We start from the raw sequence: 22,013 nt of genomic DNA on the forward strand, positions 1-22,013 counted from the left end.
CTCAAACTGTAGGGAACATACGCAAAGGTGCCCAGAGGCCACCGTTGTTGGCTGAACTTAATCTGGCCCTACTTGAGTGTAACTGCAAGCCTGTCAGAGAAAGGGGAGTTGGAATCAAACTTTGCAAACCTCTTCCCAGTTCATAAGGCTGGAGATACGTTATGTTGACATTTGACTTGCCGTTCATGGCTCGGAATGGGTATTACTGAGGCTTCTATTTACTGTTCAGGAGTAGGAAACTCAGAGCTATTACATTACAAAGCTTAAAAAAGATCAGAGCCATCAAGAAGTATCCGTGAAGCCAAGTTTTATGACCCACAATCCATGTTCTTTAGGCATTCCTCAGTGGGTGGTAATGAGATACGGAATAGCATATGCGTGTATAATGACATTAATTAAAGAAGCAAAATTTACATAGAGTGCAGAAAGCAGGAATACATGGCTGGGCATTGATAAAAGTAGGAGGGAATTGATAGAAACAGAATTCAGTGATTATTTGTTCTTACTTTCTGTTGAACTTAACACACGTCCACCTTAAATGAATGTTTGTATATAAACGATCATCATTCAGACATGGGTTACAAAATGGTTCTGTTTTCTTGATTAGCTTCCCTGGATTTTCTGGTTTTCTTTTTTTCCCTCATAGTCTATGGGAGAAGGAAATAGGAATTGATGTGTCATTTGCAAAAACCCTATTATTGGGGAACTCGAATCATCCCAAGGCTCTGTACCTTCGTGCTGAATTGTATTTCCAAGGAAGAAAATAATGAAGTGTGCATCTCTTCACAGAACATACTCAGTCACTAAAAGCTGCCAGGTTTCACCATGGATGGAAAAGAAAAATTAATACCCCTTGAGGGAACTCCAAGGTCGTATCTCTTGATGAAGTGGAGACTTCTTTTCTTTTCTGTATGAGCTAACTGCTGCTGTGTAACAAATTACCACAAACTTAGTAGATGAAAACAAAACCCAATGATTGTCTTGCATTTCTGTATATGGTAGTCTGGGCACACCTTACTCCAATCCTTTGCTCAGGATCTCAGAAGACTGCAGTCAGGGTGTCAGCCAAACCCCACAATTCTTAGCTGGAGCCCAGGGTCATCTTCCAAGCTCATTCAGCTTCATGGCAGAACCCAGGTCCTCATGTCGGAGGACTTATGTCCCTGTTTTGCCGCTAGCTGTGGGCTGGAGATGACTCCTAGCTTACTAGGGGCTGCCCCCAGTTCCCAGCCAGCATGGGAGACCTGGAAAAGTCCAGCTCATACCTTAATAGGGCTCATGTGTTGCATGAACATTTTGTAACTAGCTTATAATAGGAGCTTGGGAATTTTTTAGGAGCGTCACAAATATTAGTTCATTTAATGTACGCAAGATATTGGGAGGTAGGAGAGATTCTTTTTGCTATTTACAGAGAAACTGAAGCACAGAGAAGAAATCATGGCCCAAAATCACACAGCCAGCAATGCAGCCCCAAATGAAGTCTGTGCCCTTAACCCCTGTCCAAGATGCCTTGTCTATCTTACCCAGGCAGGTGAGTCCTTCCCTCTTCGGGCACAATGGATTAGGCATTATTTCCAATAGCTTGAGGGGAACCTGGCTGGGGAAAGCAGAAGTCCTTATGCAAATAGACATTTTCTGCCTTAGCTCATCATTTCACCTGGACACCCCATTGTACAACCATGTCCTGCCTGAACCTGCACACCGTTGCTACCTTGAAAGCTCTGCGACATGACCTTCATTCCAGCAGTGTGAATGGTGCAAACTTTTCTGTACAAAAATGGTCTGGACTGCATTTAAGTTAATTTTCATTTCCCTCTACTTTTCCACAAGTCATTTAATTTTTCCTTAGTTTATTTCTGGATGTTGTAGTGGGGGAGGGAAGGGGAGGCGCTGATATCCAGAATGACAAAGGCTAAGTCTGAACAGTCAGCTTTAATCTTCAGACACAGAGCACCAGAAATATTGGAACAATTCCCACTGGAATGGAAAACTGAATGGTTTACTCACCATCCTACCCAGGCTAGATGTGATGTTGCTTAGATTTTTTGGTTAGACTTATGATGATTATAATGATGTCTTAGAATGGCTTCAGTTAGCGTTTACTTTATTGTCAGTGATATGGTTAGTGCGCATTTGTAGAGTGACGTTTTTAGTTTTTGAAATCATTTCATTGTGTACTCCTTTAAATAGCATTACAGAACTTGAAACTAGAAATACCAATTGGTATGGTAGCACGCGTCTTATGTCCATACAGGTTATGTTACGCTGAAGCAGAGGTTTGGACTCTGGGCTACAGGAAAGCCAAAACACAAGAGGTAACCCAGGCGTTATGTATTCGGGGAGTGCTTACACACCCCTGGCAATCGATCGACTTCATGAAAGTAGCTTCTCACCCAAGTTCAGCGCATAACAATTCCTTCTCATACAAGCTGAGAACAACACATCACATCACAGGGGACTGAGGAAGAGGGAGTGGGGAGCAGGGCAGGTAGGAGTACTGAAACAGGAGCTTTTGGGAACTTGGGTCTAGAGGTGCTTCCAACACTCCTTTCCTCTGAAGTTGAAACTTGGATTCTGAGTTTACTTTACAAACACTCAAGCATCCTGGTTGAAAGTGCTGATGAATCAGAAGAAAGCACCCAGCTGGGGTCCTTCCAGTAAAGTCCTTGATGTCAAGACCCAGAGTGGGACATTCTCCCCCACCTTGGGGGAGGAGCCGAAACTTCCAGGATGGGGCTGAGGGGCTGGGGAGGGGGCTTCGTGGACTGCCCTAAAATCAGGCTCAGGTTGAGGGGGGAGCTTTCTGCTTAAACAAGGTCGAGGTGATTATGGGGTCACTCTTGCTGTGACAGACATTTACACAGGTGCCAGGCTGCCCGCACCTCTCAGCTCCTTTGTGGAGCTCCCAGCCAGCATTTCCTGGCCGCATGGACAGATGGTTCTCTGAAGCTGGCTGGAGAAGAAAGACCTCTTGATAATGAGCTCAGTGCTCTTTCCCTCCCACCCCCTAGGCTCTCCCTTTCTCCGTGTGTGTCTCTCTCTCTCTCTGCAATCTCTCTGTCTGACAATTTACATTCCTTGGCACGAAAGGTGCAAGACTAAAAGTCTTGCCTTTCTGACCAGCTCAAGAGGAGAATGTGATGCCCCTTACCCCCACCTTGGTGCCCACATGGGATCATGTGTACACTTGTTAACGCAGGGAGAGGGTCTGAAATCTCACAGCTTCTGACGGGTGAACCTTCTGTTTCTGCTGGGCTGGTGTTAGGTCTGGGGCAGTCCTCCCAGCAGAGAAAGCAGTCTCCCTGCCTAGTGTAGGACTACACATTCACAGCACCAGTTTCTAAGGTTTTCAGAAACCCGGTGTGGATTCACGCAGGAGCAGCTTGGTCTTGGGAGGGTCGGTATCCATCTTGGGGTTCACAGGGTCCCAGCCCTTAGATCGGTGGTTTGTAAGGGCGTTGGGATACCATGGGCAGTGTCTGTGGGAAAGATTTTCCGTGGGAGCCCCTACTGCTTTGGGGGTCCTATTCTGAGAGAAGTTGTTCTTGTTTAAGGTTTCCCTTTGTAGGTAACAATATGCCAAGAACCTGGCTTTGGGGCCATGACACAAACCTTCTGAGTGCTGTTTAAGATATGCATCAACTTAGACCTTGGTTTTGCTTTTTCTCACATTTAACGGAGCCAATCTTCTGGTTTAAAAAAGTATACCAAAAGCTACTGTGTTTAAGACAACACACGGTCCTTGTCTCCTTGTCATGTCACCAGGAGAACATCAGCTTTCATTTCAGCTCCCTTTTTTCATCCTTAATTATTTCCCCTCCATTCTGATTTCAAACATTCTTCACCATCAGTTGATAATTGATCATGAACTTGATAGAACCTAATGGATCCACATAAAGGATGAGGCTATTTAATGTTTTCCAGATGGAGGCAGTTGTCAGGAGAACTGAATGAGGCTGGAGATGCCGGGACCCCATGACTCACGTAACCAGCTCAGTTTTCCAGAATCCATGTTCAAAGCGTGGGATGAGGTGGAAATGAAGGGAGGGACCAGCCGTGTGTGTGAGGCACTACCACCGCGCTGTGAAATCTTATCCCCAAGTTAGTAACAACAACAACAACAACAGGCACCATTTCTATCACACTGCTGGACGGGTTCATTTTTGGTGTAATAATAATCCCAGAGCTGACAGATGCCACAGATCTGAAGAATGGACTGAGATCACACCGCAATGATAACTACATGGCTGTTCGTATCAATGCAGAATCGGTCGTCCTTTGCTTCCAAATTCATATTTCTTTAATAAATGGTAAGCCAGGTGATATTTAAAATCCATTTCCAAGCTAGAGGACAGTGTGGGGTGACCACAGATGTCAGGTACAAGGCGTCTGGGACTCGTTTTTGTTGCAAGCCCTGGGCAATGGTATGTAGTTGACTTTGCTTCATGCCCTAATCATGCCAGTTTGAACATCAATGCCATCTACAAATAAATATTATATTTTAAGTTGTCTGGAAGCCTGGTGTTTGTTTGTTTGTTTTTGTTTTTGTTTTTTTAAAGATTTTATTTATTTATTTGACACACAGAGATCACAAGTAGGCAGAGAGGCAGGCAGAGAGAGAGGGGGAAGCAGGCTCCCTGCCGAGCGGAGAGCCAGATGCGGGGCTCGATCCCAGAACCCTGGGATCATGACCTGAGCCGAAGGCAGAGGTTTTAACTCACTGAGCCACCCAGGTGCCCCAAGCCTGGTGTGTTTTTAAGCCATTTTTCCTAGTTATCACATCTGGGAGCCAAAGGAGGGGTTAGGAACTCGGGTCCCCATGCATGATGTTAGAAAGACTTACAACCAGCCCCTCCGTCTTCCTCATTTGTTGCTAGAATCTGAGATGAGATGGTGTAACATAAATTTACAGCCTTCACCCTGGGTGAGCCCCCAGGGGTCCCTCTCTCCTCAGCGCCTCTCGTTTGTTTTCCACGTCTCTCCTCAGTGGACATTTAATCCTCTTAGGCTCCCATTCTCTTGGGTTGCCCTGAACCTCTGGGAACAGAGGAAGGAATTAGCTGCGATCACATCAAATGGCAGGAAGACCAGGCGGGGCTGGTGATCCTGCTTGGGACTCTGTGCTTGGGGACAAGGCATGGTGGGCTTTGGGGCACCGCATGGGGCTGAGGCAGACAGAGTTGGGCTGTGGCAGGTGGGTCCTTTGGCATCAGTGCGGAAGCTTCTGGAAGGGCTGGAATAAGATGATATTCTTAAAAGACCTCGTCGGAAACTTCGGCTTGACGCAGGGGACTTCAGGGATGAGGGTTTCTCTGAGTCTCCTTTTTATTTTATTCCCAATAAGTCAAAGTGCTTTTGAGTTCCTGGCGGGAAGGGCACTCTGAGCATTCAAGGATATACAGCGTTATTATGATTGTGATGGGTGGAGTGCAACCCACTCCTTCAAAGCCTCAGGAAAGGAAACGCATGCAGTAAATTAGCCACAGATTCAAAGCGCCAGCTTCGGGCCCAACTATTCACACTACGCCCTGGGTCACGTGTTTCGGCTGCTCTTTTCTCTGCCCTCCATGTAATCCCTGAAAAAAAAAAAAAATAGAAGGCTTTTTGTGTGTCCGGGGACGGGTGGGGGTGGGGCTGGCCGTGCAAATCCAAGCCCCCACCCGCTTCCAAAATGCAAAGCTGCCCCCGGGGTTGCCAGGGAGATTTTTCAGCCTCCGCGGAAATTAAGGAGCTCCTGGAAGCGGCTTATTCTCCATTTGTGGCGAGTTCAAGTGGGACAATGCCTCTGTGTGGCAAAGGATTACCCAGCCAGTCACAAAAGCATCAGGACCTTTTAATCTGAAAATCAAAATTGTGGACCTGCTGACCCCACCACCAGAGGAGGGCGTCATGCTGGAACGAAGGGACGTTTTCTTTCTCTCCGTGGCAGAACTTTCTCGTATGGAAATACCACTGTCAGGCTTCTGACATTTCAGCGCTGAGGGTACAGGCTAACACCCCCTCAGGATCCCACCGGGGTTGGCTCTCTCTGCCGGGGACTGTGGGCTGCTGCCCTCTCATGCGCCTGTGTCCTGTGAGGCCCCCGGGAAGAGGGAGTTTGTGAGCGTTTTGGAGGAACAAAGGATGCCTGGTGCGTCAGGTGGGACTGTCCATTCTCTCCAGACACATGGGTTCCTCTGAAGAATGTGCAAGGGGTTCATTTTATTCCCCCGTTCATTCCCGGCCAGTTTTGTTTCTTTTAATTCAAGGGGCTGATCCACTGGGAAGGTCAACATATCAAAGTACGAGTCAGAAGAATAATAAAATGTATGTAATGTGTCTATGAGGTGTATTCCAAAGCCAAGTGTAAACTTTTTGCTAACTTGTGGGCTAAGATTTAATCATTACTACTCCTTTTTTGTTTGGATAGATAAGAGCGCAGTTTTTGTTTGTTTGGGTTTTTTGGTTTGTTTTTGTTTTTGTTTTTTAAGAGCACAGTTTTTGAATGTCAGGCATTACCAAAGGCATTCACTCCAGAGAGGCATCCAAAGAGCCTTGAACTTCTCAAGAGCCCTTGCGTTCAGGTCTAGGTCTCTTAGTGATTGGGATACAAGGGTGCACCTCTCTGCGTGTTTTGCCAACTGTGAAGTCCCTAAGGGCATTTCTGTGAGGTAACCCATCAAGATGGCCAGAAACTCGTATGCCCAATCATGAGTGTTTCCAATTTTGGTTTTAATGGCTCCTGTTTATGAACCTATGTCTGTGGAAAAGACCAAGGGCTACTCTGGAAACCCAGAGAATATAGTAGCTGAGTCTTTGTGTGCCAAGTCTACAGTAATGCCTTTGGGGAACAGTGTTCTTCTGAGATGATGTGCTGAGCTCCTGGCCCTAGGAATTAGTGTAGATGTGTTTCTGGGAGTCATCAGCCATTTCCGCTGTCCTGTGGAAGGCAGACTGGAAGACAGACTGACTGAGAGCTGACCATGGTCTGGAGGAAGACGAAGCTAGGAACAGCACCCCTCTGGGGACTGCATTCCCCTGTGGTATGAGCAGCTCTGGGTGCCCCAGCTGAGGGGTCCCTGAGGGCGGTGAGGAAGGGAGGAGGGAGGCACCGAAGACACTGCTGCTTTGGGGGGTGATGCTGGCAGTGTGGAGTTCTCCAACAGCCGCTCTGCAGTGGGATCTGACGACATCCGGGGAGGAAGAATAAGATCAGTATGGCTTGACTCCATTTTTCCTAACAGAGCTGAAGACTCAGACGGCTGAAGTGACTTCCAACGTGGCAGAGGCTCGCAGATTGTGCAGAAATTCGAATCCAGCATTCTTTCTTCCATTTATTGGTCACATTGTTACCATTGTGAAGTAAACGGATTGGTGAGTATTTGTTTCTCAAATGACCAAGCACTGTGATTAAGTAATACCATTGGGTCCTAAGAAATGGGTCATTTTTGTTAAAATATAAGGAAAAATAAATGGTAATAAATGTATCTAATTTGTTATTCCAGGAGCAATTTCAGCCTAAAAGAAGCCTTTATCAGGAAAGCAAATGCTGTGTTTCCTCCTCTCCCTTCCCGTTCCTTGTCCTCTCCTAACCCCTTTTCATTTCCCCTCCCTTCCCTTCTCTCTTTTCCTTCCTGCCCTCTCCTCCCTCCCCTTCATTCCGCTCTTTCCACTTTCGACTTAGCCTCCAAAATGGCAAATCTACTTTAATAATTGAAAATTTATTTCTTTAATTTTCAACTAGGTAACACATTAATGTGTTTCACACATCCGAAAATATGAAAATTATGGCCCATACCTTCTTCCCAGTACATTCCACGTCTACCTAGTTTTCTTCTTTACCAAATTAGAACAAAGCAACAAGTAACCGTAATAATTGGCTTCTTGTATATCCTCTCAGAGATTTTCTTCATCCTTCCATAAGCAAATATATTCTCCACTTTGGCAATGTGCCCTCTATGTCTGCAGCCTAACGTAACATTATATCTCGCAGACTATTCCCCATCAACACCTATAGAGCTCCCTTATTCTTTTGGCAATTATGTCATATTGCATTGAATGCACGCACCAGAATAAATTTAATAAAATTGATGAATGCACCAATCGCCTACTAATAGACATTCAGATTCTTTACAGTCTTTTGCAGTTACAATGCTATATTACATAACCAAATGTACGTACATGGTTACATGCATATACATACAACATATATGTAGGATGCATTCCTGGAAGTCAAATTTCAGGGTCAAGAATGGATGTGTGGATAATCTACTAGATATTTCCAAATAGCCATTCGTAGTCATCATACATGTTTAGACACCTGCCATTCTATATGAACTTGCTCGTTAAGCCACAGCCTTAACCTAGGTGCTTGATCAAACTTTATTTTTGTCAAACCATCAAGTTAGAAACTGCATCTTAAAGGGGTTTTATTTAGCATTTCTCTTACTCTGAGTGAGATTGTTTCTTCTTATGTTTAAGGTGCATTTTTTTTTTCTAATCATTTCTGAGGTTGGCATCAGGAGTATGTGCCTCTCTTGTGCTGTTCCTGGGACCAGAGCAGTTTGTAGTGTGGGTCATGAGTCAGCATGAGTCCCACTGACAGAGGGAGGGAATGGCATTCTCAGCTGAAGGGATGGCCAAGCATAGACACAGAACTTTGCAGATCCAGGGCTTGTTTGGAAATGGATCATGTCCATACGGCAGGGCCACAGGTCCATGAGGGGGCACATGGGACTAGAGAGCTAGGATGGAGCCGCATAATGGAGGGCCTTGAATGCCAGGGCAAGGAGTTTAGACTGTTCTGCCTGGTGTGGGCAACAACAGCAAGTTACTGGCTAGAAAATCAATATCTGGATTGCCCCCCGCTGCTAGTACACTGTGCACTGCTGTGTCCCGGACATAATATATAAATTTATATTGACAAGCAGAACATATTAAAAAGTCACCCACAGAAAATAATGTGAGTTGCAGAAAATTCTGGAGAGTCACAGACTGTTGGCGATTTGTGGTAGCTCAGAGGATTGTGGTCCAGTTTCTGGTATCTTAGCAGCCCTCCCAGGCACTGGCTTTGATCCTCGATCAGAGATCCTACCTCGACTCCCAACTCGGACTCAAAACTAATGCTTTTGAGGGACGTCTGGTTGGCTCAGTTGGTTAAGCATCTGCCTTTGGCTCACGTCATGATCTCAGGGTCCTGGAATTGAGTCAGGCATCAGGCTCCCTGCTCAGCAGCAAGTCTGCTTTTCCTCCTGCTCGTGCTCTCTCTCTTTCTCTGTCTCTCTCTCAAATAAATAAATAAAATCTTAAAAAAAAAAAAGATAATGCTTTTGGGAATTGAGACTGGAGGAGGGAGATGGAAACCACCCCCTCCCCCAAACTGGGAGCAGTTAGAGGGCAGAGAGGTTGACCCTGGGACACTTTATTCCTAAACTGGATTCACTAGATTAGTAGATAAAGAACAGGGGACAAAGAAATTATACCAACTGACCAGAAAAGTTAGGGGTTTCCAGAACTCAAGGTTTTCATTTCTGATCATTCTCACATGGATGAAGTCCAACATCCACTGATATTTCTTGTTTTCATAGATAAAAAGAGCTTATCACCAAGAAGTGCAATGGGTGTCCTTTAAGTTAATTCATACTGAAATGTAAATTGTTTTTTGCATTAGCTACTGATCTGAGTGATTTTTGTGTTATGTGTTTTTTATTGGCTTGATTAACCCAAATTGAGAGATGTACACTGACTTCTTACTGTGCTCAGGACATGGGGGAAGGAAGGAGGTCCTGTCATTTTTCCGAAGCCCACATATTCATTCATTATGCCTTCATTAGAGGGGAAGAGACCTCTGGTCCCTGTTTCTGAGGATACATGGGAAGCTATTTTATGAGCTTGACTTTTTCATGTAAAATAAAAGCTATATAAACCTTCAGCCTTTCTATGAAAATGAATGGGTTTCATTTGTTAAGAAATGACCATAGAAATTGATGTTATTTAACCAAATTATTGGAACAAACGTGTAAGCAGAGACCCACAAGACAATTTGGATAATTCTGCTTTACACTTGGAGATTAGGGGGTGTGTGAACAGATGTGAGTGTGTGTGAGCATGTGAATGTGTGCCTGAAAAGCCACATAGTGAGAACTGTCCCTTTAGTTGCTCTCTCATGCCGGGGTACGTCTTCACTTGGCATTCTTTGTTACCTCTCCTGCCCCACGGAGACAGATGGTGTCCACACTTAATGCTTTGCCAGAGATAATTAGATCAACACTCAGCAATTCTCAGGCCTCCTGGTCCTTCCAGCTCTCACAGCTGATGGCGAGGACTCCCAGGGTGGACGAGTCTGTGAGAAGTTGGCCTTCAGTATCAAAATAATGAAAAGGATTTAATGTGATTCTAAAAAATCATTCAACCAGGAAAAGTTGGCTCCAATGTGAAAAGCAGTTTTCCCTGAGTTCTCATTTACATAGGGTTTTCCAACTGCATTTTCTTAGGAACACAGAAATGCCAGTGGCTTGCCCAATAATTTAGTTCAAAATTATTTCCTCATTAACGGTAGGTACTCCATACCAACCAAACAAATGCCAGTTTTTCTATGCATTATAACATTTTTGAGGCCATAATTTCAAATTATCAGATGAAATCAAAATCAATGTGGGGCACCTGGGTGACTCAGTTGGTTAAGTGCCTTCTGCTCAGCTCTTGGTCCTGGGATCCATCCCTGTGCTGGGCTCTCTGCTCAGCAGGGAGCCTGCTTCTGCTTCTCCCTCTGCCCCCCCCACCCCTGCTTGTGCTCAATCTTTCTCTCTCAAATACAAAAATAAAAAATCTTTTTTTTAAAAAAGAGGAGATTATCAACAAAATCAGGGACTTGTCTATTACATCACCATGTTCTTTTTTTTTTAAGATTTTTTATTTATTTATTTATTTGACACACAGAGAGAGATCACAAGTAGGCAGAGAGGCAGGCAGAGAGAGAGAGGAGGAAGCAGGCTTCCTGCTGAGCAGAGAGCCCGATGCGGGGCTCGATCCCAGGACCCCGAGATCATGACCTGAGCCGAAGGCAGTGGCTTAACCCACTGAGCCACCCAGGCGCCCCCATCACCATGTTCTTCTTAACCCTTGGCAATCACAGAGTGCTCACCTACCTATCGGTTAGTTCATAAAATGAAGAAAACTTTGCAAATATGTCTCTCGGCCCTCATGTAACCCTACAAACTATTGATGTGACTGCTTTGATGACAAGACTCCCTTGGGATGGTTATTGAGTTTTCCAAGGTTCCCCAGGTGCTAGTGCCTTTTTTCTGAATCTCCCCATCTTTACTGTAGCGTGCGTTATACCTTGGTGTGAAATTTTAAACTTGGCAAGACACTGACTCTACATTTTTCTTGCATACATTTTATTCCTAGGGAGCACAGTGCTCTTTTGTACACAGTACGTGGTTGTATTAATGTCTGAAGCAATAAAAGGGCAAAGTTATGCCCATTTTTAGGGGAGATTCTAGAAGGCCATCCTCCCAATTCTGAGCATTACTGAGATCATCACAGCAGTGGAGTAGAAACTCTACCTCAGCAGTACGTGAGTTCTTACCTGCTTGGGGTCTTTTTCCTTCCTTTTTTATTTTTTAAAGCAGAATATACAAACACCCAAATACTCACTTTAAAAGACAAAAAAGTTAACATTTAGTCATTGTTTTTTGTTTCGGATTTTATTCAAGGGGAATATGTAGAAGATGATAACTTTGCATCTGGCTTTGACACCCAAGTACCAACCTGTTTATCTCTTCCACAGAGGACCACTGTGAAAAGTTTGGTAAGTGTCCCTCTAGTTTCTAACTTCTACACTTTCATTACATATATCCTCATAAACAATATGTAGTACTGCTCTTTGTGTTTTAAAATTATGTTATAAGTGGTATCATCTTAGAAAACAATTTCATTTTTTAGGGGCACCTAGGTGGTTCAGTTAGTTAAGTGTCTGCTTTCAGCTCAGGTCATGATCCCAGTGTCCTGGGATGGATCCACGCATTGGGCTCCCTGCTCAGCAGAGAGTCTATTTCTCTCTCTGCCTCTCCCCCTGCTTGTGCTCTCTCTCTCACGTAAATAAATAAAATCTTTAAAAAAAAAACTTCATTTTTTAAACTCAGCATTACACTTTCAAAATCTATTTTCATTGATATAATCAGCATGTAGCTGAATTTTAAAATTCAATCTCTGTATTTTAACATGTGAATTAAATTAATTTAGAGTTCATGTGATTACTGGGTACATTTGTACTTATTTCTACCATTGTATGTATGTTTTCCATCACCATGTTTTTTCTGAGACATGTTCTAACTTTTATTCATTACATTTGTTTGAAGCCGTGAGTTCATTAAAAGTGCACCATTATGCTCCGAAGGGGCACCTGCACCTGAATGTTTATAGCAGCAATGTCTACAATAGCCAAGCTATGGAAAGAACCTAGATGTCCATCAACAGATGAATGGATAAAGAGATATGGTATATATACAATGGAATACTATGCAGCCATCAAAAGAAATGAAATCTTGCCATTTGCGATGACGTGGATGGAACTAGAGGGTATTATGCATAGCAAAATAAGTCAGTCAGAGAAAGACAACTATCATATGATCTCCCTGATATGAGGAAGTGGAGATGCAATGGGGGGTTTGGGGGTAGGAAAAGAATAAATGAAACAAGATGGGATCTGGAGGGAGAAAAACCATAAAAGACTCAATCTCAAAAAACAGACTGAGGGTTGCTGGGGGGAGGGGGGTTGGGAGAGGGTGGCAGGGATATGGTTATTGGGGAGGGTATGTGCTATGGTGAGTACTGTGAAATGCATAAACCTGGCAATTGTACCCCTGGGGATAAAAATACATTATATGTTTATAAAAAAATTTAAAAATTAATGAAAAAAGAAAGGCAAAATAAAAAAAAAAGTGTACCACTATGAAAAGATGCTCAACATCACCCATCATCAGGGAAATACAAATCAAAACCACAATGAGCTACCACTTCACACCTGTCAGTATGGCTAAAATCAAAAACACAAGAAACACAAGTGTTGGTGAAGATGTGGAGAGAAAGGAACCATTGTGCTCTACTGGTGGGAATGCAATTTGGTGCAGCCACTGTGGAAAAGAGTACAGAGTTTCCTCAAAAAGTTAAAAATAGAACTACCCTATTAGTAGTTTAACTGTTCAATATTTACCCAAAGAATATGAAAACACTAATTCAAAAAGACATATGCACCCCTATGTTTATAGCAACATTGTTTACAGTAGCCATATTATGGAAATAGTCAAGTGTCCATTGAGAGATGAATAGATAAAGAAGATATGATATATAAAATATATACAAAATGGAATACTACTCAGCCCTAAACATGAATGAAATTCTTGCCATTTGCAACACTGGATTCAAGATCTGGATGAATCTAGAGGGTATAATGTTAAGTGAAATAAGTCAGTCAGAGAAAAACAAATTACATATGATTTCAATCATATGTGGACTTTAGGAAACAAAAACAAATGAACAGAGGAAAAAAGAGACAGACCAAGAAAGAGACTCTTTCAAAAAATATGTTTTATTTATTTATTTGAGAGAGAGAGTGAGTAAGATAGAGAGAGTGTGCAAGTTGGGGGGTTGAGAGTGAGAGAGGGAGAAGTAGACTCTCCACTGAGCAGGGAGTCCAATGTGGGTCTCAATCCAAGGACCCTGATATCATGACCCAAGTCAAAGGCAGATGCTTAACAAACTGAGCCACCGAGACACTCCCAAAAAATTATAGAGAGCAAACTGATACTAGAGGGGAGATGAGAGAGAATGGATGAAATAGGTGATGAAGATTAAAAAGTGCACTTACTGTGATGAGCACTGAGTGATGTACAGAATGGTTGAATTACTATATTGTATACCTGAAACTAATATAACACAGATGTTAACTATGCTGGAATTAATTTTTTTTAATAAGTGCACCCAAATGCATGAAATATTCATTTCATCCTTGCAGCAATCATTCCAGTCATATTTTATCATATCTTAAGACCCTAACTCATGAGTGATCCTGGGCAAGTTTCTTCCTCCCTCCCTTATTTTCCTCTTCTAGTTGGCTAGTTACGTGGTCAGGAGTTTTTTCCACATGCTGATCATCTTTGATAACAACATCAACCATAAAAGTAATGAAGCTGTCATTTATGGAGAGACTGCTATAGTTTAGATAGCATTCCTAAAAAATAATAAGATCTTGGTAAACACTGGTTTCTGAACCAATTGCAAAATAGAGGAAAAGACAGAGATGGTTGCCTTCTCAGGTGGACTAAGAATTTGTCATGACGACCATCTCAAGTGAGACTTCTCATTCCTTCCGTCTCAGTTTAGATGGGAAGTAAAAACAAATATATAATTACACTGGGAATCTCTGGCTTACATGGTGGTGAATGCCCTTGAAACTGTCATCCCTTAGATAGAGAATAGGGACATTACAATAAAGTTGTCTCATTCTCAATTCATGTTCGTCCTATTACTGTGATAAATTCTTCTTGAATTAATCACTTTCACCGTCTTATCATTGGCAAGGTGCGGTGGTGGAGATAATACTCTGAACTGATAATTCCTTAAATTTCTAAACAAATCACCAAGTAGAAACCAAATTATAGTCAATCTTTCTATTGTTGTTTACTTATGATCCAGATCGTAAGTAACCTATTGCTTGTTCTTTGATAAATCCCAAGAGAAAAAAACTTTCTCAAATAAATGATTGAGCGGGATCATTTGATAGAATAATATCTCTTAAATATGTGGGTTTTTTTTTTTTTTAAAGAATGAGAATTGCATAAGCTTGAAATACCAACTTATTCTCATTTTGGAAGATTTTTCCAAGAGCTATTTACTGGTGAATTGTTATTTTCTAATGTAGACTTTACTGTTATTAATTTCTCTCTCAGCAATGCTTTAGCTGTGTTCCACACATTTTGGTATGCTTTATTTTTATTTTTCTTCAGTTCAGTGTATTCTTAAAAATATTTTCCTTGAGACTTTTTCCTGACCCTGGATTATTTAGAAGTGTGTTGTCTAGTTTCCAAGTGTTTCAAGGTTTTCCTGTTATTTTCCTATTATTTGTTTCTAGTTTGATCCGATTGTGGTCAGAGAACACACTCTGTATGGTTTCAGTTCTTTAATATTTGTTGAGGTTTATTTTACAGCCCAACATATGATTTGTATTGGGAAGGGCTTTGTGAACACTTGAAAAGAATAAGTCTTCTGCTGCACTGCGTGAAGTATTCTATGAATGTTGATTATATCCTGTTGTAATGGCATTACTGAGTGTTTTATATCCTTTCTGATTTTCTCTCTAGTTGTTCTAATAGTTGTTGAGAGAGGTGTTCCATACTTTTATTTGTAACCTACTTATACTGTATTTGAAGAAAATTCCTTTCAGATAGAGTGTGTGTTTGTAGAGTGTGTGTTTGTACATATATGTATGTGTGTGTGTATGTATATATATGACATATTTCTCCTTTTCTAAAAAATCTACTTTGCCAATATCTGCATTTTAATTTGTATATTTAAACCATTTACATTTAGTGTAATTATTGATATGGTTTTCCTTACATCCCTGAGGGGTACTTTTGCCAAATATAGGATTCTGGAGTGACAGTTATTTTCTTTTAGCATCTTGTGACTCTTCCTTCTGGCCCCCAAGGCTTCTGATGAGAAATCCATGGTCATTCAATTTGTTTTCCTTACAGCTAAGGTGTTATTTCTCTTTTGTTGCTTTCAAGATAATTTTTTTGTTTTTAGTTTGCAGAAGTTTAATTATATTGTGTATTGGCATGAATTTCTTTGGGTTTTTATTGTTTGGAGGTCACTCTGCTTCTTAATCTTTAGGTTTATGTCTTTTGCCAAATTTGAAAAAAAAATTAGTAATTACTTCTCTGAGTGCCTTTAAGCCCTACTTTCTTTATTCCCTACTTCTGAAACTTTCATGACACAAGTATTAGGTTTTTTTGTCATTGTACCACAAATCTCTGAAGCCCTGTTTATTTTGTTTTTTTCAAAACAAAAGGTTTTTCTCTATTGTTAGAATTGGGCAACTTGTATTGTTCTATCTTCAAGGCCATTGATTGTTTTTTTCATCCTCTCTATTCTTCTGCTGAACCTATCCATAGAGTTTCTAATTTCAGTTACTATACACTTACATTCTAAAATTTCCATATGCTTCCTTCTTACTTCATGGTATTTTTTTCTATTTCTTTGCTGAAACTCCGTATCTTTAATTTGTTTCAAACAGGTTTGTAATTGCCCAATGAAACATTTTTATGATGGCTGCTATAAAATCCTTGATTTCAACATCTATGTCACCTCAGTGTTAGTCTCTGTTAATTACTTTTTCTCATTCACATTGAGATTTTCTATGTTCATGATATGATGAGTGATTTTCAACTGTATCCTAGACATTTGGACATTATATTATAAGATTCTGGATCTTATTTAAGACTTTATTTTTATAACAAATGTGTGTGTGTGTGTGTGTGTGTGTGTGTGTGTGTGTGTGATGTTACTGTCATTTAGTTTATTTCTACATATAAGTCCCACATTGTTAATATTTTTGTTTTAGATATTCAACTATTTTTAAGATATTAAAAATATAAGTGTCTGTTGTATTTAATATCATTTTTATTATATCCATCACCCTTCTTTTCTTTGTATACATCAATATTTCTATCTACTACCCTACTTTTTCTTCCTGAAAAACTTTCTTCAATGTTTGTTAGGCAATGGATTCTTTCAGCTTTTGTTTGTCTAAAATGTCTTTGTCCTGCCCTAATTTCTTTAAGATATATTCTCTGGACACAGAATGCTGGGATGATTGGTTTTTCTTTCCATAATTTAAAATACCTCTCAATTTTTTTTAGGCTTTATTAACTTCTGATGAGGAGTTGGCTTTAATTTTTCCCCCCTCTCTGTAAATTTTCTTTATTCTCTGGATGCCTTCTAGATTGTTTTAAAATCTATTTTTCTGCAGTTTTATTCTTATGCACTTAAGTTGTTGTTGTTTTTTTAATCTTTAATCTTTTAATCTTTAATTTTTTAATCTTTAATCTTTAATCTTTAATCTTGCTTCAATTTTCCTAAGATTCTTGTTCTTTGATCCTTACTTATTAACTTAAAAAGCCATTATCTCTTCAAACATCTCTTCTGCCCATTCACTCTCTCTCTACTAAAATTATATATATGTTGTCCTACATATATATATATATGTTGTCCTACAACATATCTGTTTTGTTCTATTATTTTTTTCTTTGCTTTTTGTGTTTCATGTTTTTAGTTTCTATTTACGTATATGCTTTCACTGATTTTTTTTTATTCTGTTATGTCCATTTTGCTGATAAGCCCATTAAAGAATTTCTTCATCCCTGACATCATGTTTCTTATTATTAGCATTCACATTTGACTCTTTTTATGATTTATATCTTTCTGTCCAAATTCCCCACCTGTTCATGCATGTTGTTCATCTGCTGTGCTAGATTTTGCAACACATTTAACGTCTTTATTTAACTATTTATTTAAATAGTTAACATTTCCCCTATAATTCCAATATCTGGGTTATTTTTGTATCAAGGTTGGTTGACTGTTTATTATCCTTGCCACAGCTTAACCTGGTACTGTAGGTGCTGGCTATCATTGTCAAGGAAGAAAGGCAGAAAAAGCACCATGATGATTGAAAAGAAAGAAATAAACCTATGATTATTTCAGACACTATGATCATAAAAAATTCAATGAAACCCAAAAAAACCATAAAAGAACTTAGTAAGGTCAAATTTCAAAAATGAATACCATTTTTCAAGCTGATCAACAATTAATTAGAAAATATTAGGAAAAAAATTCAAAATTGTAACAGTATCTATAAAGCATTAGGAATTAACAAATCATGAATACAAGTTATTCAGAAAAATGTTAAAATTTAATTTAATTTTGTAAAATACGATATGAATAAATGGAGAATTAATTATGTTCTTGCAATGATTAATTTTTTGAGGATATTAATTCTCCCAACAGTGTTCAGTAATGTCAAAAATACCTCAATCAAATAATATATATGTTGTTTTAAGAAAGTTGGTAAACTTATTCTAAAAATGTATGTGGCATAATATTGTAATATTTAACAGTCTGTGAAGAGTTAAGTCAATTTTGAAAAAGGAGAGCACAGAATGGTATCTTGCTTTACAAGCTATTAACATATGCTTCAAAGACAGTACTAAAAACAATGTGGCACTAGTCAAGAAAAGATAAAAGTCCAATGGAATAGCATAGAGCAGTCAGACAGATCTTGGAAACTGATCACTGGAGAAAGGATGATTAAATAGGTGATTTCATTGGTACACCAGCCAAACAGTTCTCCAAGGGTTGGGGGGAAGACTCACTTTATAGCATTTGTTGATTGCCATTGTATAAATACTTCCACCACAGCCAATTTCAAACTACCAACAATTTAAAAACCAACTTGCAAAATGTCTTAATGTTCGACAATCAGCTCTTGCCACCTGGTACAAGGCTCATCAGGCTCAGATTCAGAAGGGACCTCAGCCACACCTTGTGGGAGATTACCTGGGGATAGCCACAGTTACAGATACCTTGGATATTACATGTGGGAAGTTATGCCATGGTTCAGCTGCTAGGAATTATAGTGAAACCTTTGAATATTTAGCAATGGAGCTAATCATGATTTGCTTTAGTTGAAATCTTCTGGTTGGAATTTCTAGTCATGCCATTAAAGAAGACAATGGTTCTGACCCCAGCGAATAACTCAGGAGTAGAATAGTTGCTAGAGTAGAAATGATTGCAAAATTGGTTTCAGGTTATTGTACATCAGACAATATAAATGATATGGAGAGAGACCAAAGAAATCATGTAGGAGACTAACTGTTTGGATATTTCAGAAAGTGGTGATTATGGATGAAGAGTTCCCTAGAGACAAAAGAGGAAATAAATCTAAAGAGATGTAATTATTGGAAAAGAGAGACCAAGCACATACAAGATGTATCAGGGAATGTGGGTCTATGTACTTCCCTTGTCTTCCAAACGTGGACACTGGCCAAAGGATATTGGGTCTTCTGACTTTGTTTGGAGGCTTTGTCTACAGCTCTCTCCTCCTTCCAGTATCAAGTACTCCTGGTTCTGGTTGCCTCTGTATGCTTCTGTTCGTTTCCTACTCTTTACCCCACCCCCAACCCAACCCACACATATTTTAAAAACTGCTCTGGGGACAGGACCTGTTTCCAAGTGATTCTGGATATATTTGACTTCTTCTAGCATGTTAGATTGTATCTGTCAGACGATCAGAGTTTGAGAAACTTTGCAGAAACTTCTTCTTCTTTTTTTTTAAAAGATTTATTTATTTATTTGACAGACAGAGAACAGAAGCAGGCAGAGAGGCAGGCAGAGAGAGAGGAGGAAGCAGGTCTCCTGTTGAGCAGAGAGCCTGACATGGGGCTTGATCCCAGAACCCTGGGATCATGACCTGAGCAGAAGGCAGAGGCTTTAACCCACTGAGCCACCCAGGCGCCCCTTCGCGGAAACTTCTTAACTCTTGTATGTATTTTTGCTCTTTAAAGAGTAAAGGAGGGGGGTCTTTGTGTTCTAATTATGACCAATTCTTGTTCTGGGGATTTCAGGCCCCTGAAAGCAAGAGGAAAATACAGAGCTTCTGCCAGTGCCTGAAAGACTCAAAGTGGCCTAGTTGTATCTCCAGTGCCTAGCAGGATGTCTGCACACATTTATATAGACCTGAAACTATACAAACGCATATTGTACAGTATTTGGTATCTGTTATGGACTGTATGCTTGTGTCCCCCGCACCCCAAATTTATATGTTGAAACTCTAATCCCCATTGGGATGGTCTTAGGAGTTGGGGCTCTTGGGAGATAATTAGGTCACAAGATGGGGAACACTCATGACGGGATTGGTGTCCATATAAGAAACAGGAGCTCTCTCTCTCTCTCTCTCTCTCCCTCCCTTCATCCCTCTCTTTCTCTACTGTGTACAAGAAGATGGCCATCTGCAAACCACAAAGAGTTCTCATCAGACAGAAGATCTGCTGGCACCTTGATCTTGGACTTGCTAGCCTCCAGAACTGGGAAAAGTGTTTCTTGTTTGGGCCATCCAGTCTATGGTAATTTATTAGAGCAGCCTAAGCCACATCCTTAAGACAAATGAGGGCTAAGACAGCATCCTTAAGAGAAATGGGGGCTATTCTAATGTGGAAGAAACACTGCTTGTGCTATTTGTTTCCTTAAGCAGTTAGAGAAAAGACTTTCAATGTGACAAGGAAGGTATACTTGAAGAAGTTGGATTACCATCCACGTGAAGAAAATAGACAGGAATTCTTTTTAAGGCTGTGTCTAACAATCTCTTCATGGGAGTGCATTTAACGTAAAAAATAAAAAAATAAATAAATAAGAGAAAAAGGCACAACTACTCCCTTAAATATGAAAATTAGCAATCAATTATCTATCTTAAAATTAGTCATAGAAAATGAACAGTATTAATATCTTCATTTAAATAAAGGCTGGTTCACTTAATTGACATTTGCAAGTCTATTTATGGATGGCAAGGGATGGCTTTAAGAGAGGATCCAGCGGGGCGCCTGGGTGGCTCAGTGGGTTAAAGCCTCTGCCTTCGGCTCAGGTCATGATCCCAGGGTCCTGGGATCGAGCCCCAAATCAGGGTCTCTGCTCGGCAGGGAACCTGCTTCCCTTCCTTTCTCTCTGTCTGCCTCTCTGCCTACTTGTGATCTCTGTCTGTCAAATAAATAAAATTTAAAAAAAAAAAAGAGGGGATCCAGCTACCTGGAATGATCTCCACGAGACTGGGCTCCTTGGACAGGGGTACAGAAGACTCCTCTGAAACAACTAGAGCCCAAATTTCCAGCCTGGTGGCTCTTGCTTCATTTGACTACAAGCTTGCCCTGTACCCAGGACCACGGGCTTGGGGCCAGGAGGTAGCCCTGGGTAAGGTGAGGCATGTGACTCCAAGCAGTGGGATGCTGAGAATCTAAGTCTTTCACCACCAGAAGCTGAGGAAAACAAGACAGAGGGTCCCGGTGGACCAGAGCACATTCACTGTGCCCAGGGTTCCCAACACTAGCAGAGACAGAATCATGAGGCTGGGCTGGGCCACACACTAGGGTGTAGGGTTGTGACTGATGGCCACTAAGTCCTCCACCACTAGCCTCCCCCAATAATGACCACAGTTGCTAATGAGTGCTGTTGACCATGTTTATGACAAATACTTTTTGAAATATGATGAATTAGGATATAAGTCACTCCCCTTCACTTCTGTAACTATATTTTATGCTTCCTCCCCTCTTCCAGGATTCTGGAAGAGCCTAAAGTGGTTGTTATTTAAAAAAAAAAAATAGGTGGCATGGAGACAGATTCAGACAAAACTCCTTGTTGGAAGACATTGGGTCCTTAGGTGGTTAAGAGCTATCCTGTAGAGCCATCAGGCAGTGGCCCCAGATATAGGTGAAACTTTAATCAGTAATAATAGCTAATATGTCCTAGATGCTTTATGCCAGAGACTATTGTATTCGTCCTGCGAGCCATAACTCATTTAACACTCCCAACAGTCCTGGGGGGGTGAGCATTGATTGTCCCCATATGAAGAAGCTGAGGTGGAATGCGTAATTCATCCAAAGTCCAGTCTCTTATAATAAAGGGTGAGCTGTGATGTGAACCCAGGAGACTGACCGAGAGCTGCCAGATGCCACCACTTAGCCCCACCTCTCGTGCCTGTGCTTTGAGATAAATGTGCTCCATGCCTGCTCAGGACCTGAACAAGTCACTTCTACCTCCCATGTCTTCCTTCACTTCCTCATCCCTGAAAAAGGTGGGCATGACAGAAGGGAGAGCAGGATGCTGCAGAAGGGCACCAGAAGAATTGCCAGTCATCATCTGGGTGTCCTAAAGAATTTACTCTGCCTCTCTGAGCCATATCGCCATGAATCCCTACAGACCTTGCACTT

The sequence above is a fragment of the Meles meles genome, chromosome 12 (assembly GCF_922984935.1).
Source record: "Meles meles chromosome 12, mMelMel3.1 paternal haplotype, whole genome shotgun sequence".
Classification (NCBI taxonomy): domain Eukaryota; kingdom Metazoa; phylum Chordata; class Mammalia; order Carnivora; family Mustelidae; genus Meles; species Meles meles.